Raw genomic sequence first — 10,606 nt, 5'->3', positions numbered from 1 at the left:
ACATGCTCGTAGCATATCTTCCAGTGTCTGAATGGTACGTTCAGCCTATCCATCAGTCTGCGGATGAAATGCAGTGCTGAGATTTACTTGTGTGCCTAAACCCTTCTGGAAAGACCTCCAAAAGTTAGCCATAAATTGAGCTCCTCGGTCTGATATAATAGATATGGGCACACCATGAAGCCTAACAATCTCCTTGATATACAACTTTGCATAATCTTCAGCCGTGTAAGTTGTCTTCACTGGCAGAAAATGGGCACATTTTGTAAGTCGATCAATTATCACCCATATGGAGTCAAACTTATGATAAGAGCGAGCTAATCCAATAATGAAGTCCATATTAATCACCTCCCACTTCCAGGTCGGAATCTCTATATTTTGAAGCAATCCACCGGGTTTCTGATGTTCTATCTTTACTTGTTGACAATTGGGACACTGGGCTACAAATTCTGCAATAGACTTCTTCATATTATCCCACCAATACTGCTCTTTGACATCATGATACATCTTTGTCGAGCCGGGATGGATGGAATATCGGGATTGATGAATCTCATTCATAATCTTCTCTCGCAACCCTGCCACATTAGGCACACACAATCGGCTCTGGTATCTCAGTGTTCCATCTTTTCCGATCCCAAAAGCCATACTTTTACACTGTTGAATGCTTTCTCTTAATCGTACTAAGATAGGATCTTCATATTGTCGTGCTTTTACCTCTGCTACCAAAGATGATTCTGATGTATTCTGTACAGTAACACCTCCATCATCAGAGTCTAACAATCTGATTCTCATATTGGCTAGCTGATGAAGCTCTTTAATCAACCCCCATCTACCTGCCTCAATATGTACTAAGCTTCCCATTGATTTACGGCTGAGAGCATCTGCCACAACATTGGCTTTACCGGGATGATACAATATCTCGACGTCGTAGTCTTTCAATAATTCAAGCCACCTACGCTGCCTCAAATTCAACTCTTTCTGCTTGAAGATGTATTGTAAACTCTTGTGATCTGTGTAGATGTCAACATGGACGCCGTATAAGTAGTGCCGCCATATCTTCAAAGCATATATTACTGCAGCCAATTCCAAATCATGGGTTGGATAATTCTTTTCATGCTTCTTCAATTGTCTTGATGCATAAGCAATCACATTCCCACGCTGCATCAATACGCACCCCAAACCTATACCTGAGGCATCACAATATACCACATAACCTTCTGTTCCTTCAGGAAGAGTGAGCACTGGTGCAGATGTCAATCGATTCTTCAACTCCTGAAAACTACGTTCACAAGTGTCAGACCACTGGAATTTGGTAGCTTTTTGTGTTAACTTAGTCAATGGTGATGATATAGAGGAAAATCCTTCTACAAACCGCCTATAATATCCTGCTAGCCCTAGGAAGCTGCGGACTTCTGATGGTGTTGTAGGTCTCGGCCAATTCTTTACTGCATCGATCTTCTGAGTGTCGACACTAATACCCTCATTAGATATCACATGGCCAAGGAATGATACTGAGTTCAGCCAGAATTCACATTTGGAGAGCTTAGCATATAACTTACGATCCTGAAGCGTCTGTAATACTATCCGCAAGTGGCCCACATGTTCCGCCTCCGAACGAGAATACACTAGAATGTCATCAATGAATACAATCACGAACACATCAAGATAGGGCCTGAATATAGTATTCATGAGATCCATAAAAGCTGCTGGGGCATTTGTTAGCCCGAACGACATCACCAAGAACTCAAAGTGCCCATATCTTGTTCGGAAGGCCGTCTTTGGAATATCCTTCTCCCTAACCCTCACCTGATGATACCCTGAACGTAAATCAATCTTAGAGAAATACTTGGCACCCTGTAGTTGGTCAAACAGGTCATCAATTCTTGGAAGTGGATACTTGTTCTTTATAGTAGACTTATTCAACTGTCGATAGTTGATACACATCCGTAACGACCCGTCTTTCTTCCGCACGAATAGGACTGGTGCACCCCAAGGTGAAGTGCTAGGCCTAATAAAGCCCTTATCCAGCAAGTCCTTCAACTGCACCTTCAACTCTCGCAACTCTGCCGGGGCCATTCTGTATGGAGGAATAGAGATCGGTTGAGTGTCAGGCAACACATCAATGCTAAACTCAATCTCCCTTTCAGGAGGAAGGCCCGAGAGTTCATCTGGGAAAACATCTGGGAATTCGTTGACCATAGGGATTGATTGTAAAGTAGGCGGTTTCGCCTCCGCATCCCTAACGCGAACGAGATGATAAATGTAACCTTTTGAGATCATTTTCCTTGCCTTAAGATAAGAAATAAACCTACCTTTCGGTGTAGCAATGTTCCCTTTCCATTCAATGATGGGTTCACCCAGAAATTGGAACCTAACCATCTTCATACGACAGTGAACATTTTCATAGCATGAGGCCAACCAGTCCATTCCTATTATCACATCAAAATCAACCATTTCTAACTCAAATAAATTTTCCGAGGTTTGACGACTACAAATCATCACAGTGCAACCTCTATATACCCTTCTAGCAATCACAGAATCTCTTATCGGAGTAGATACCGCGAGGGGTTTACTTATCAATTCAGGTTCAATGCCAAACTTATTAGCCACAAAGGGTGTAACATATGATAATGTAGATCCCGGATCAATCAACGCATATACATCATAAGAAAACACAGATATAATACCTGTAACAACATCTGGAGACGACTCGAGATCCTGTCGACCTACTAGAGCATAGGTTCGATTTTGAGCACCACTCGAACTCGGCACTGCACCTCTACCCCTACCACGACCTGTCGACTGCTGAAAACCCCGTGCTGGAGGTCGAACTGATGAGGAAGAACCAGACACAGATCCAGTCGGCTGAGCCATACCATCACCTCCTCTATTAGGACAATCCCGCATCATATGGCCAGGCTGCCCGCATGAATAGCATGCATCAGAACCTCGACGACACAGTCCAAAGTGGGCCTTGCCGCACTGATCACAATGTGGTGTTGGGGGTCTCATCTGACTAGTATCCCTGTGATGTTGCGAGCCAGATGCCCGCGAACTCTGACCTGGACTAGAATAGGATCGATCATATCGAGGCCTCTGAAACTGTGGAGGAGCACTAGCTACAGGTGGCGCCGAACTCCTCGAAAACTGTGGCCTGATGCGGCCTCTGAAGTCATCAGAATACCCTGCAAATCTTGCCCTCTTATGCTGGCCTCTATCCTGCTCCCTAACTGCCCTCTACTGGCGCTTACGATCCTCTAGGGTCTGGGCATAAGCTTGAATACGGGAAATATCCATGCCCTCCACCAAGGAGGCTGTCGTACACTCATTTATCAGATGTGGTCCCAACCCATTCACGAACATATGCACCCTATCACTCATCTCGGCCACCATATGGGGAGCATACCTTGCCAAAGAATCAAACTGCATACTGTACTCTCGCACACTCATATTACCTTATCTAAGGTTCAAGAACTTATCAGCTCTAGCTCGTCGTATCTCAACTGGCAAGTAGTGACGAAGAAAGGCCTCAGAAAATTCCTTCCACACAGCTGGAGGAGGGTTCGGACCCCTGGATCTCTCCCAACTATCATACCAGAGAACCGCTAAATCCCGTAGCCGATAAGAAGCCAACTCTACTGCCTCTGTATCACTAACATGCATAACCCGAAGTGTACGATGAACCTGGTCAATAAAAGTCTGTGGGTCCTCCTTGGGGTCTGATCCGGTAAACACTGGAGGGTCTAAATTAATAAAATCACGAACTCTTGTACTAACTGGTTTCTCAGCAACACCTATATTCTGCCTCTGAGCCTGAGCAGCTACCAAGCTAGTCAATAACTGCAAAGCACTCCGCATATCCTGGTCTGGAGTGCCAGACGGAGGAACTGGAGGCGCTGGGTGCCTTCTAATATCCTTTGGAGGAGATGGAGTAGATGAGGTATGAGAGGGCATCTCACTTTGAGCCTCACTTTGTCCTGCTCTAACTTGGGGCACCTGACTGGTACCCTCTCCCGCTGCTGTATCAAGCCGTCTACTAATCGTTTGCTTCCTAGTCGAAGGCATCACTGGAAAAAAACAAGGTGAATATTAGAGACGAACACTTACGACTCAACTCTACGCACGATCTAGATTCAGGAAGAAGGTAACAACCCTAGATGTCATGTAGCCTCCTGATTATAAATGTGGCGCGCTACACATCCATAATCAAGACTCTACTAGACACGGCTCATAGACAACCCCTAGGACAGACTTGCTCTGATACCAAGTTTGTCACGACCCAAACTGAAGGGTCATGACTAGCACCCGACCACACTTGCCGAGCACCAACGTACATTTCATCTAACCTTCATTATTATCTTTTAAGGCTAAAGAGATCAATATAAATGGTAGACCTAGATCATGGACAACCAGCAATAAAATATGACGGCATGAACATACATAGCAGGGGATGACCAGACAATCAAGAAACTACATATAAGGTATGAGCTACCACGCTACTATGAAAGACTATACAACAAAAACTAGCCGACAAGGCATACCAAACTATACATGAGCCGACACCTGTCTATGAGCCTCTAAAAGAACATAAGTGTTGCAACATAGCCGGAACAGGGCCCCGACATACCCATAATGTCTATAACAAAAATTGCATACCAAGACCAAGGCAAGTCCGGAGAAGGGATCTCGCCAATCACCGCTGAACTGGACAGTCTACTGTGGTGGGGGAGCTGCACCTGCCTGTCTATCAGGACCTGCAGCACGACATGCAGCGTCCACAAATAAAAGGACGTCAGTACGAATAAAGTACTGAGTATGTAAGGCAAGGAACCATAAATACGATCAGTAATGTAAGCAAGGATAGAGAATATACAACATGTAACATCTTAGTACCTCTGAGGGTTACTTACATGAAATGCATGATACATATGTATAAATACATAAACCTTTAAAGTATTCGCCTTTGTGGGCATCATCATCATCATATCGTACCCGGCCATAATAGGCTCGGTAGAATCGTACCCGGCCACGTGGAGCTCGGTAAAACCCAACTGATCAGTGGTTGCACAATAGGTGTCGTACCCGGCCAACTATAGCGTGGCTCGGTAGAGTAAAATAGATACATATATATAATGCATGCTCGACTCATGGAATCACATTCTAAACCTTTCGGAGTGACGTAAGGTCGGTATCCTCTATACACGTTATTAGGACTAACTCTTCACTATGAACCTTATAAGATTTAGGAAGTACGAACAACATTGATAACATAAGAATAAGAGAAGTAACATTAACATCAATCGTTCCATAAGAGGGAAAACAATGTAAGTACTGCTAGCTTCTAAGAGTAGAGTATCTTGGAAGCTCGTTCATTACATTATGTACAATCGGAGTCGTGCAAAAGAAGGAAAGGGATAGCCTCACATACCTTGTATATACTGCCCCAATCTCAAGCTATGCAATTGTCTAAACTCCTTAGTCTACAATAAGAGAAACGATACTATCGTTATCATTTAAGCGTCATAACTATTATGTATCGACCACAACCTATTTTACGATGAAACGGACAACACCTCCCCTATATATATGACCTCACACCATTCAAAACAGTCACCAAACAGCCCAAACAACATCAATAATAAACATATTGAGCCTCCCAAAATAGTCCACACACAGCCTAATCACTCCATTCATACGACGACCACCGTAGTCGTGTCAAACAACCTGGAAATGTTACGAATAAATATCAGCCCATAACCCTACATATATATGGTGTTTCTCCACACCCTTCCTCCTCCAAAACTCCACAATATAGTAGTAAAATACGCAGCCCAACAACAACGCAAAACAGTCCACAAAACAATAACATTACTACCAAGCCTTTCGATATATATCTCACAAGTTCTAGCTTCAATGGCTTAGCCGCAACTTGGATAATCTTAAATACATATAGAGTAAGAGGTTCCTTACCTTTATACAGAAAGAGCAACTCCAATTTGACCTTAAATTTCCAAGAAATATCCCTCCAATGCTGCCACAACAACAAAAAAGTGAAACTAGCGATCAATTAGTGTTTTTCGGCACTAGAATCACTTTAGAAGGCTTGAAATCACCTAGGATTGATATTAAGAACATGAGGGAGTATTTACAGAACATAAACCCTTTAAAAAAACCTCCCACACGAGCTGAAACGACACAAAAATGAGCAACAACAAGAAGAACAAGAGACTTACTAGCGCCACGGAATTCCCGACACTTGATTTGTGTTGTTTGCCCTTTTTTGGGTCTTGAATCTTGAGAGAACCTTGAGAGGATGTTCCTAGGGTTTTAAGGTCTGAAAATAGTGAAAAGAAATGACTTAAAACGGGTTGGAGTCATCCTATATAGGTCCAAATATCTTAAACCGACTTAGTGGGCCCCATAGAGAGGTGCTTGGCGCAGTCTCGCAAAAACGCGAATATCTCTCTACTCCAAGATCGTATCGATGAACGGTTTAATGTGTTGGAAACTAGACTCCTAGATCTTTAATTTGGTTGGTAGATTACCCCATAATTCCTTGTAAATTATGAGAAAAGATTAGAAACATTTGACCCAATGTTTAAGTAAAATTATGAACCTAAGTTGCGACAACTTTTGTCGACTTTTGTTTCATAACTCGTTTGACTTCATGACTTATGATACGGATATTATATGATTAAAATACCTTAATAAATGACCTCTTGAGTGTATTAAGCACCGCTAGATTACCTGAAAATATGAGTTACAACAACCTTGATTCGTTTAACTTCTAATACTGGTTAATCACCCTTATACACTCTTGTATCACTTAAGACCAATAGGATTGACTTCTTATCATCTCAAAGATAATTCCTTCTTGGATTTATGTTAACTAGTATATGGCATGAACTAACACATGTGGATATGGGTTGTAACACCCTCCCCCCTCATTTTGACACGTGGTATGATCCCATTGGCTCTTCCGTTTGACTTGTCGTGCCACGTCATTTGACATGTGGCATCAAACTGGGCCTCTAGGAAGATGATATATTGGGCCTAATAAAGTGGGCTCATCGATTTAGCCCAATAAAATGAGCTAGCCTAATGGATTAAGACTTATTTATTTAATCCATATATATATTGGACTTACACAATTAATTCATTTATATATTAGCCCATAATATTTATTTGGACCAATATATCTTAAATTTAAAATATAGTCCAAATTATTTTATGGATTTAATTTTAATAAAATTTATATGCCTACAAATGCCCCCTACTTTAAGGCTTGTGTTGGTGGAAACTTGTGAAATATCGAACACCAGGTGTAACGACCTGACTGGTCGTTTTGCTTTTTAGAACCTTGTTCCTCTAAATAAAATTTTTCACGCTTGCTTTAGCTAATTTATGACCTGCGGGGATAGTTGGTTCAGGATTTGGAAGAATTTGGGTTGAAATATGCTCATTTGATTCCTTAAGATTTTCTTAAAAGGCTAAGTTTGACTTTGGTCAACATTTTTAGCAAACGGACCCGGATTCATGTTTTGACAGTCCCGGAGGGTCCGTAGGAAAATATGGGACCTAGGCGTATGTTCGAAATCGAATTCCGAGGTCCCTAGCCCGAGTAATGAATTTTTATTAGAAATTATTAAACAGAAATTCTGAGGATTTAAAGAAACTAAATAATGATTTATCACATTGGTATCGGGCTCGTATGTTGGTCCCGGAGCCCAGTACATGTCCAATATAACATTTAAGACCTGCCCGCAAAATTTGGTGTCAATCCGAGTAGTATAAGAACGTTTCGGCACGTTAGAAGTGAATTTAAGAACTTAAAGTTCATAAGTTTGATTCAACTAGTTTTAGGGGGTGATTCGTAGATTTAGCGTTGTTTCGGGAGTTCCGAAGGTTCGAGCGGGTCCGTTTCATGATTTTAGACTTATCGGTATGTTCGGGCGGGGCTCGGAATCCCCGAGCGTCAATCGGACGAGGCTCGAGTGAAGTTGGAAAAGTTGAGAAGAGCTGAAGCTTTTGGTTTCTGTCATAACCGCACATGCAGTTGGTCAGCCGCAGGTGCGTGACCGCAGAAGCGGTCTCCCTCTCGCAGATGCGGCCAAGGCAGGCCAGGTCCAAAACCACAGAAGTGGCTGTGCAGATGCGGCTTCAAGACCGCAGAAGCGGTCCCAGCCCGCTTGGCCAATTCCGCAGATGCGGCCTCTTCCTCACAGAAGCGGGACCACAGATGCGGAAATCACTGAAGTAGTGAGCTTCATTTAATACGGGTTCTAAGTTATTTTTGCCACTTTTCACTCCTCTATTGGGCAATTTTAGAGCTTTTGAGAGAAGACTTCCACCTAACATCTTGAGGTAAGTTTATCCCACCTATTCCTAGTTTAATACTTGTGTCTTATGTAGATTAAACACTAGGATTAAAGTAAAATCATGGGGTTAGAGCAAAACCTAGGGTTTTGACAAAACTTAGATTTGACCACGAAATTTGTTATGAAATGGATTAGAAATCATATATGATTGGTCCTTGAGTTATGAAGAACAACTTTCTTTGAAAAATTTCGGAATCTGGGCACGTGGGCCCGGGGTTGGATTTTAGGAAACTTGTGTGTAAGGGTGGGAAATTGCTTAAATAGTTAGAATGCGATCTTGTGAGCTTGTATTGACTAGTTCCTACCTCGTTTATCTAGTTTTGGATCGTTCGGCTCCAAATTGAGAGTTCGGGCTCGTTCTTGGTATTGGAAGTACACTTTGGAGCGAGGTAAGTCTCCTATCTAACCTTGAAAGAGGGAATTGTCCCCATAGGTGATGTAATCTAATAATTTGCCATTAAATGCGGGGGCTACGTATGCACTAGGTGACGAGAGTCCGTGCGTAGCTACTATTATGCTAAGTCCGGGTAGTTTAGGACCCAAAAGCATGCTTTATGTGGTATTCTTGCAACTCTATGTTTAATTTGGATGGTTTAAATCATGATGATTATGATAAATGAGACTAGTTAAGAGGAACATGATCTTTCTTGGCCTTTTTAAAGAGAAGTTGATAATTCAGTAAGTAATTATTCCCCAGTTATATGTTCTTGTCTGCTTGTTGCTGTGTTTAATTACATTTGACCGTGTCACATGGTTGATTCGCGAGCGGGGTAATAGATGCATTTATGGTTCGTGTCGTTCGACCCTCAGCAATGCACAATTTACTTTTATGTTAGATCGAGCCATACGACCTCGGCATTACTTGCGCATGCTTTACTCAGTATTTTTCTATGACTTGAGTTTATTATTTGTCCTAGAATGGAAGTTGCCAGCTGTGACATTATCTAGGAGAGGACCTATTAGTTCTTGCTATACACTGCTAATTATTTGTTTTATCCATGCTCAGTATAATTCATCTCTCATATTATTTGACTCTAGTAAGTGTCAAGTCGACTTCTCGTCTCTACTTCTTCGAGATTAGACAGGATACTTACTGGGTACATATTGTTTATGTACTCATACTACACTTCTGTACTTAATTGTACAGGATCTGAGGTAGGTACATCTGGCTATCAGTCTGGTGCGCATCCCTGAGCATATTCCGAGACCTCCACGGTGAGCTGCCCCCTTCCTGTGTCGTTCAGCAACTTGATGGAGTCTCTCTTTATTTATTTTTGCTGTCTATTCTATTTCAGACAGTAGGATAAAATTATTCTTTTGTATATTCTACTAGTTGCCCACAAGTTGTGACACCAGGTCTTGGCACACACATTAGTAGACTATTCTTTTGGGAATTTGTATAATTATTTTGGTACATTACCGGTTATTACTTGTTTTAACTTTAACTTTAGAAATTGCTGCAATTATTTTGGTAAAAGTAAAATGAGAACTTATTTATATTCCGCGTTGGCTTGCCCGGCAATAATGTTGGGCGCCATCATGACCTATTATGGAGATGGGTCGTGACAACATGGTATCAAATCACAAGGTTCACGTAGGTCTCACAAGTCATGGGCAAACGTAATAGAGTCTTGCGGATCGGTACGGAGACGTCTGCATTTATCTTCGAGAGGCTATAGGGTGTTAGGAAACCTACTCTTTATTCATTTCCTATCATGCAGTGGTTGGTATACTAAATTTTCTTCTTCTATTCCCTCACATATGGTGAGGACACGCACGACTGATGATCCAGACCTGGGAGGAGCTGCTCCCCTCATTGCTAGAGGTCGAGGTAGAGGCCGGGGGAGGGCACCGGCCCGAGGTTGGGGACGAGGGCGTCCTAGAGCTATCCCAGTAGCACCACCAGCAGATCCTGGGGGGGATCCTATCGTTGAGGAGCAGGGCGAGGTGCCCGCAGCCGAGCCTACCCCGACGAACTTTATGACAGCACCGGGTTTCCAGAAGGTCATGGGCCATATGCTGTGGTTCATGGACACCATGACTCAGGCTGGTTTATTTCTAGTAGATCCAGCTGCATCACAAGCAAGAGGGGGAGCACAGACCCCTACTGCTCAGGCTCCTGGTCACGCGGTTGCAATGTATCAGACTCCGGGTAAACTACCCACAGATGGGGATTACCTAGTTACTGTAGTGGTGCCCGAGCCCAAACCAGTTGCGGATGGCGACCTACA

This window comes from Nicotiana tabacum, chromosome 3 (genome assembly GCF_000715075.1).
Source record: "Nicotiana tabacum cultivar K326 chromosome 3, ASM71507v2, whole genome shotgun sequence".
NCBI classification, from domain to species: domain Eukaryota; kingdom Viridiplantae; phylum Streptophyta; class Magnoliopsida; order Solanales; family Solanaceae; genus Nicotiana; species Nicotiana tabacum.
The sequence above is the reverse complement of the archived record's forward strand: the minus strand, read 5'-3'. Positions refer to the sequence as shown.